The sequence below is a fragment of the Danio rerio genome, chromosome 3 (assembly GCF_052040795.2).
Source record: "Danio rerio strain M-AB ecotype USA chromosome 3, GRCz13ab, whole genome shotgun sequence".
NCBI classification, from domain to species: domain Eukaryota; kingdom Metazoa; phylum Chordata; class Actinopteri; order Cypriniformes; family Danionidae; genus Danio; species Danio rerio.
The window spans coordinates 3,000,478-3,010,000 of NC_141023.1; the positions used below are offsets into that span (position 1 = coordinate 3,000,478).

General features: G+C 33.8%; 1 protein-coding gene across 1 annotated transcript in view; it reads left to right on the top strand.

The window, feature by feature from the left end:
• The window catches only part of plbd1a (phospholipase B domain containing 1a), a 522,382-nt gene that overhangs the window by 392,478 nt on the left and 120,381 nt on the right, over window positions 1-9,523 (top strand). The gene's annotated exons all lie outside the window — the stretch shown is intronic.

Here is a 9,523-nt window from a genome sequence, read left to right on the forward strand (position 1 = left end):
TTATTTTATCCATTTAACATTATTATTGCATAGTCCTCTGAATCTTTGGGAATGCAGTGCATTGCTCACCTTTCATGACACCCTTTAGTCATTTTGTAATGATACTGCCCATTGTTTGTGTGTTTCAGAGATTAAATAAAGTATTTTGCAGGTTTAGAAAGTCATGATGAAATGCAGGATATACGGAAAAATGATGATGCAAAAACTGAAGCATTCAGATACAAGAATAAAGTAATGACCCCACTTAAAAGATTATTATAAAATAATGAAATCAAAAGCAGTTTGTACAGCATTATTGTACTTTTACAATTATATAGTTTCAAAGACTCTTTAGAAAAGGTGCACATACTTTCATTCCCCTTTCCAATAACAGAATAATTGAACAAAATTATAAATTTATACATAGGATGTATCTGACCCCACTTCGTTTGAGCAAAATGCACCCTAATGTATCACACAGGTGTCACAGTTGTAAAACCTATTTAGGATCAATCATGCATGTTTTTTGGGAATGCAAAAAGCTAAAATCTTTCTGGAAAGCAGTACAGGACTTTACAGCCAAAGCTTTGCAAGTTCCATTGGACAACACACCAACACTATACCTCTTTGGTACAGAACTGAACATGACACTTGATCCTATTTCTATAAAGAGACTCGGCATCATCTCCTATCTAGCAAAAAAAAATGCATTTTGCTCAACTGGAACCAACAAAAACCTCCAACATTTGAACTCTTTATAAAACTCTTGAATGAAACAATGCCCTTGGAACAATAGACATACTACTTAAAAAACAAAGAGGATGCCTTTCAAAAAATATGGATGCCTCTAATGATCCTCGGACTCTATGAACACATCTGATGTATTTTCACAATATGTGTGACCTTAATCACTGCATAACTTTGTGTATTATGTTTTATTTATTTTTTTGTATTTTGTTGGTATGTTTATTTATTTATTTATTATTATTATTATTTTGTAATAATTTAATTAAAGATTTTTTTTTCTCTTTGCCTTTTGCTGCTATACTTGTCTAATAATACATTTGTCTTTGCCCTTTTTTGTTTACGTTTGTATGTTCATTAAAACCAATAAAAAAAATAAAAAAAGAAAAGGTGCACATTACCGCATTACAATTAGATTAATTTAAAGTTCCAAACAAATATAAGTTATTATATAGTTAACCTGCAGTTTTATAGCATATAGGAGATGTATATGTTTAATGAAGTGCATTTGTGTGTCTATGTTATCTACAAATTGAACATTGCAGAGTTAAATCACCTCTGACCGTGTTTCTGAAAACATCTTTGTGTTGCCAAATCAAACAAAGGATTTATTTAAATATGTAAATGTCAAATTTGTGCTAGAGAAATAATGTAATACACGAATATACAAATAATAATAAATAATAAAATAAAAATATATGGGTATATCAAACCTATAATACATTTTAATAAACGATTTAATTATTTAAAAATATTTATCTGATTAAATAAGCTTTATATTGATAAAAAAATAGGCCTAATTACAAAGTTGATTAAAACTTAATATTTAGTTTTAGTTGGTGGTTCATCAACATACTGAAAGAAGTCTCAGAATCTTCCAGTTCATGCAGAAAGATTTCTTATTATACACTACCTGACAAAAGTCTTGTCGTCGATCCCAGTTGTAAAAGCAACAAATAATACCTTGACTTCTAGTTGATCATTTGGAAATGTGGCAGAAGGTAGATTATATTAATTATGTTAAATAGGGACGCTTCAATGCTGGTTTTTAGCGCCCTCTTCTGGACACTCAGTGCACTTCAACATGTTTCAATCTATTTATTATTATTCAGTGATGTTTGTTGGGAGTTTAGTCCTCTGGATCTTTGTGAATGCAGTGTATTGTTCATTAATCATTGTCTTTTTTTGAGGGGACCAGCTTCTAAATTTCCATTGTTTACAGAAAATCCGCATGCCACGCATGCCATGATATAATTTTAACCACATGAAAAAATGATGCCGCAACAAATGCAACACTAAGATAGACTGATATACTATAATAACATTTTGTTTAATAATACTAGTAATAATTAATAATAATTAATAATGACTAATGACACCAGTTTACCTCAAGTTTAGAAAATAAATCAAAAGCAGTGGAAGTTTATCTGTATAGGGCTTTTTACAGTAATTATTGCTTCAGAGCTGCTTCAAAAGATGCACAGTATCACATTACTATCATTCATTCATTTTCTTGTCGGCTTAGTCCCTTTATTAATGACAGCGGAATGAACTGCCAACATATCCAGCACGTTTTTATGCAGCGCATGCCCTTCCAGCCGCAACCCATCTCTGGGAAATACATTACTATCAGATTAAGTCAAAGTTACAATCAAATAGAAGTTATTATAGTTAACCTGCGATTTATGGCAGATAATGTTTGTGTACATGTTTAATCAGGGTTTCTACAGGATTCAAGTCATACTTAAGACTTCTTAAGACCCTTTTAAGACCATTATGAATTATATTAAATTTAAAAACATATTAAATTTTAGATGTATATATAGGTCTAAACACTAATGATTATTTCTAATGGCCCGCTTGGGCTAATGGATTTTTTTTGTTTTTGCTTGCCACAAAATAATCTCATAATCAAATGTAATTATTTTTTAGCGACATACTTTAACGTGTCAAATCAAGAAAACTCTAGCTGTATACACTATTTTCAACATATTTTTTTAAAATGTTAAGTTTAACATTGCTAAAAGTAGATTTATTTTGGAGGCAATTACACAAATAATCAAACATATATATTTGTTGGCTTTTGGTCCAAATATAGTATAAATTCTATTCAACATAATGTTTGTTTGTTTGTTTGTTTGACTTAATTATCCCAAAGAGAAATTCACGTCACAGCAGAGCTCCCCATACTAAAAATAGATCAAATGAGTAACATATATACAGTTGAAGACAGAATTATTAAACCCCTTTGATTTTTTTTCTTGTTTAAATATTTCTCAAATGATGTTGAACAGATTCAGGAAATGTTCACAGTATGTCTGATAATATTTGTTCTTCTGGAGAAAGTCTAGTCTATTAGTTTCATTTTGGCTAGAATAAAAGCAGATTATTATTTCTTAAAATCCTTTTAACAATGTAAATCTCTTATAATACCAAACGCAAATCAAGACGCGAACCGACAGAGTTTCCTGAAGCATTTTCTTTTACAATGTTTCTGAAAATCCTTTGTACTCCCAAATCAAACAAGGGATTTAAATATTTAAATGTAAAAATGACTGAAAGGTGATCAATAAATCATTTAAATTTATAACATAAACATTCAAAGCTTTTATTAACGTCAACAACAACACACTAATAACATAAATATAAAATAGCTAACATAAAATAACTAATAACATAAATATAAAATAGTTTGATTAAAATAAAAAGATTACTCTGATTAAATAGGTTTCAAGTAAATTATACAAAACTTTATTAAAATTAATAGGCCTAATTACAAATGTGAATAAAACTGATACTAATTAGATTGAAATAAACAGCGTGCGGATTATATCAGGGATGCTTCAATACTTGTTTTAGCGCCCTCTTCTGGAGACTCTGTGCACTTCAACATGTTTCATGCTTATTCAGTGATGTTTGTTGGGAATCGAGTCCTCTGAATCTTTGTAAATGCAGTGCATTGCCCCCTCATCCTGGAATACTCTTCAGTCTGAACTAAAAATGTCTGAGCTCCTCCCAATGACATCGTTACGCTCTATGCTTTTTAACAAACAACAACAGTTCATTTTTCAATGCATGTGTTTTCAATATAATGAAATGTGGTGGGGCGAGGCAGTGGCGCAGTAGGTAGTGCTGTTGCCTCACAGCAAGAATGTCGCTGGTTCGAATCTCGGCTCAGTTGGCGTTTCTGTGTGGAGTTTGCATGTTCTCCCTGCCTTCTCGTGGGTTTCCTCCAGGTGCTCCGGTTTCCCCCACAGTCCAAAGACATGTGGTACAGGTGAATTGGGTAGGCTAAATTGTCCGTAGTGTATGAGTGTGTGTGTGAATGTGTGTGTGTATGTTTCCCAGACATGGGTTGTGGCTGGAAGGGCGTTCGCTGCGTAAAAACTTGCTGGATAAGTTGGCGGTTCATTCCTCTGTGGCGACCCTGGATTAATAAAGGGACTAAGCCGACAAGAAAATGAATGAATGAAATGTGGTAAAGCTGAAAAACTAAACTGTATTTTTTTTTATTATATTAATTTTCTATTTACTATTCTTGGCCAGGCCTCCCTTGTAAATGAGATCTTGATCTCTATGGGTTTTTATCTGGTTAAATAAAGAAACTTATATATTACTCATTTTTTTTTTTTGTTTTTAGGTTGACAGCTTCTTAATCCCCAAATTGTTTACAGTAGATGCTTGATTTTGTGTGTGTTTGAGGGAAGCAATACATCCTTTACAGGATTGGAAAGTCATGATGAAATGCGTGATTTAAATTAGGTCAATGAGCAGTTTATAAACAGACGAATTAAAGATTAAAATGCCTCACTGAGGTGGATATATTAGAGGACTAAATATGTTTATTAAAAGCAGCAGTCTGTATGTCTGTAAAGTGCTTTGAGATGCTTTGGAGGGCAAAGTTCATTTTGCTGTGGCGACCCCTGATTAATAAAGAGACTTAGCCAAAAAGGAAATGAATGAATGAATTTTTGTGTGTGCCTCACACAGGTGAGTGGGCTTGACAAACCACCTGTTGAAAACACACACTTTCATCTCGCTGACACTTAAACGGAACAGTTTTGCACATTAGCACACTTACACTCCATGTCTGTATAAAAACATTGTGCATTTCTGAGTGTGCCTCACACAGGTGAGTGGACCTGAAAACCACCCACACTCTTCTCTCCATATGCACTAGACACTTTACTTAAACTCTTACAAAGTCTCAACATGTTATACCTGTGAATGCATCATCAATCGTGCTGCACTACTTGTTTTCTTTGACCTTAAAATCCTCCTTTGCACAATATCGTACACAATACTGCTCTGTCTTTTGCAGAGTTCACTTGTATAGTCTCAGGTTGTGTGTATAGTTAAGTATGTATATGTATAGTTAGCTGACTGCTCTGTTATGTTAGTTATGTACAGGTGTACAATAGCTCTCACGTCCAGTGTTGTGTTTATATTTATGATTAATTTGTGTAGCACTGCGGTCCTGCGAGTCATGACATTATGTTTTCTATATGTCCACACATGTAGCTGAATGACAATAAGCTTAAGTAGACTTGACATAAGGGTGAGTAACTAATGACACAGTTTAACTTTGGGCCGAACAAGACCTTTAATTTAGCTATTTTTTCTTGCTATACCTTTGGTGCGTTTAATCTCTTGTCTCGTGTGTTCTTCTGTTGTCTCATTTATTTTATTTCTGTGATATTTTTGTCATAGCTGTATAACTATGACATGCATGGAACTGTCTTTCGATTTTCAAGAATGTTGCCTCTCTGGCTGAACAGACAACAGATTGCACAAAACAATAGATGGTGCTCAGAGCGAAAAATAATGATCAGATTAATATACTGCTCAAAAAAATTAAGGGAACACTTGGAACCACCCAATGCTAATGCCTTTCCAGCCGCGACTCAGTACTGGCCAATATACAACCCAATATTATTATTAATATACAATTATTATTCCAAATAAAATGTTAAGTCTTACACAAGTCTAGGGGAAAATATAATGAACGCAACAATAATAATTTAAAGAGCACTAAACTGGGACCAGTCACAACACAACAAAGAGTAAAGTTCCAAAAGTTTATTTACAAAACCAAAGAGTCACGCAATGAGTGTTAAGGAAGCTCTAGCTTCAGGAGGGGAATAAAGCCAAAATAACAAACAAAACAGGGTTCTGTCTGGGAGTAAAGCCTCTAAATAAACTACTAGAAAACAATGATGAAAATCAACAACAAAACTACACTGACTCCCTGACTGACCCCAAAACAGGAGAAAAAGTCCAACAAAAAGGAATGGCCGTCCACCTCCTTACTGCTTCCTGGGGGAAAAAGCAAAAGAAAAAAATCAAAGTTTAAACTGTGGTACTGCTCTTAGCCACAACAGAGAACAAGTACCAATCATACACAAGTCAGATCTTAAATCTCAACAGTTCAACTTTTCAACAGCTTTAATTTAACTGAAACCCAGCTAGTGCTCTAGAGAAAGGTTCCTCTCTAGCTCCTTTCTCAACATCCTGTGCCCGGTTTTTCAAAAGTAATCCACTAGGATTTTGGATAAGGGATTGGATCAAATCTTGAAAATGGGTTTTTCAAAAGAAAAACGGATTACATAATCGGATTAGATCACGTAATCTAATCTTGGTTTTGATCCAGATCAAACCTTTAGTTTGGGTTTTTCAGACCTTTTTTGTAGGATCTGGATCACTTTGATCCAAAAAACCTGGATTAAACTGATCCCATCAGAAGGGTGGATTTAGCATAGATTTCATGCCCAAAATGTAAGGAAAACTTTAAAAATGTATTAAATAATATTATTTTTGGATCATGCAGTATCTTACGAGATATACTATTTATTCATAAGGTTTTAATTGTATTTGTTCATCTGTCAGGCTATAGTGAGTATAGGCTTTAACGTTTTCAGCCTTTCAGTATAGGCCTACAGCAAAGTAGAAAGAGTTTGGCCTCATAAAATAATCCCCCAAACAGCTGTCAAAACTGACCAAAAACAATACATTTTATTTCGTCTCTAATTGATATATATATATATATACACACACACACATCACAATGGAAAATATTTTTCTTATTAGAATATTTATTAGTGATGCATGCAATGATTACAGAATAAACAAAAAATGCAAAAAATGGCAATGACTGATTTTTGAAATCTCTTTCAACAATTGCAAAAAGAGACTGAAAGGGCAGAAGCACAGCTTCATCTGGCAGAGAAACTGACTCTATACAAACTGCAGCAAACCAAGGTCAAGGACTTGAGATGCCCCTCCTAAAGGCTACGCTCAGACATTAAGTCTTTTGACATCAAGTCTTTTTTTTATTTACATCTATATTTAAAACTTATTATAAATATCCTCAATGTACAGTGTTTGTGTTGTAGGTCTCAGATGAGCGGACTGCAGGAAGAGGATGGGGTGGGCTTTTTCTTGTTTTTCTTATTTATTATTAATTTAATAATTATTACATTTTCTTAGTTTTCATTAAAAAAAAAAAAAAGTTATATTGGCCCCACGCTGGCTATTCTGTACATATCTATAGTTCTACATTGTGATTTCCTCTCCTGTTTGAGCACTGGTAATCCAGATTTAGTGATCCTAAAAAAGTTCCTATCCGGATCAGATTGATCCAATTCGATGTTGCTTTGAAAAACTGGCTCAAAAAGTAAGCTGTAGTGATGTGACGTTGTGCTTCGAGGCTTCGAAGCATGTATTAAAAAAAACGATACATCTCGCAGTGAAGCAGTGTACCGGAGCTTGATTCGTTTTGCCATCATCACGTGATCAGTGACATTCAAAGCTTCATTTTCGCCTTTACCCACATGACTGCTTCGAATTTTGATTCAAAGGTTTAAACACCCTCATAGTAAAGTGTTTAGCGAGAGAATTGGCGTCGATTACATACATTTGTTTCAAAGCACTGCACCAGTCCCACACACCAGTAATTAAACTAAAATACAATAGTAATTTTTAGTAAAAAGGTTTTAAGCCATACTAAAGTGTATTAGCATATTTTTTTTACAACTATCTTTAAAGAAAACCACCGCATATCGTAATATTGTTTTTAACAGAGACCATCTGGTGAGTGCGACCCTGAAACATTATTCATATAGCCTCCTCCTAGAGTACTCGCCTCCCAATCAGGAATCGCTGGTTCGATCCCCGCTTGGAGCAGGGCTAATTGTATTATGATAAACTTTTGAATACCTTGGATGTTACTACAGTCATCAGTTGTGTAATGTAATACATCTTGTGTAAAAACTACAGTAATTGAGTAATTTGTTTATATTGCTGTTGTTGTATTACTACATGAATGAGTTGGTCAGTTGTGAACATTTGACATTATGGACACACAGTGCTTTCCCACACTTTAACCAGAAGAGGTCCTCCTCGAGCTCTGATTTAGAAAGCTTCGAGTAACGAACCTTTTTCCGATACAATTGAGTCGAGCGCTTCACTGGTTCAGAAAGCTTCATTTCACCATCACTAGTAAGCTGGATTACTTGATCATGGATCACAAAAACAGAATGACTAAATCTGGATCAATTTGATCCGGATTAAACCTTTTGAAAAACCGGGCCCTGTGCCCGGTTTTTCAAAAGTAATCCACTAGGATTTTGGATAAAGGATTGGATCAAATCTTGAAAATGGGTTTTTCAAAAGAAAAAACGGATTACGTAATCGGATTAGATCACATAATCTAATCTTGGTTTTGATCGGATCAAACCTTTACTTTGGGTTTTTCAGACCTTTTTGTAGGATTTGGATCACTTTGATCCAAAAAACCTGGATTAAACTGATCCCATCAGAAGGGTGGATTTAGTGTGGATTTCATGCCCAAAATGTAATCAAAACGTAAAAAAAATTATTAAATAATTTTATTTTTGGATCATGCAGTATCTTACGAGATATACTATTTATTCATAAGGTTTTAATTATATTTGTTCATCTGTCAGGCTATAGTGAGTATTGGTTTTAACATATTTAGGCTTTCAGTATAGGCCTACAGCAAACAGCTGGCAAACTTGACCAGAAACAATACATTTTATTCAGTCACTAATTGACATATTTATATATATTCATCACAATGGAAAATATTTTTGTTTTTAGAATATTTATTAGTGATGCATGCAATGATTACAGAATAACCAAGAAATTGCAAAGAATGGCAATCACTGATTTTTGAAATCACCTTCAACAATTGCAAAAAGAGACTGAAAGAGCAGAAGCACAGCTTCATCTGGCAGAGAAACTGACTCTATACAAACTGCAGCAAACCAAGGCCAGATTTGAGATTCACCTCCTAAAGGCTATGCTCAGACAAGCTGCTCTCTCCACATCAGATGAGGAAGTCTGAAATTATTGTGGAGTTTTTGACATTAACAGTTTTTTTTTTTATTTACATCTATATTTGTAACTTATTATAAATACCTCAATGTACAGTGTTTGTGTTGTAGGTCCCGGATAAACTGACTGCTGGAAGAGGATGGTGGGGTTTTTATTGTTTTTCTTTTTTTAAATGTGTGTTTTCATTTCTAATAAAAATAAAGTTATATTTACCCAACACTGGTTATTCTACTTGTTGCTCTTTATATAGGCATATCTATCCATCTACATTGTGATTGAGCACTGGTAATCCAGATTTAGTGATCCTGAAAAGTTCCTATCCGGATCAGATTGATCCAATCCGATGTTGCTTTGAAAAACTGGCTCAAAAAGTAAGCTGGATTACATGATCACGGATCGCAAAAACAGGATTACTAAATCCAGATCAATTTTATCCAGATTAAAC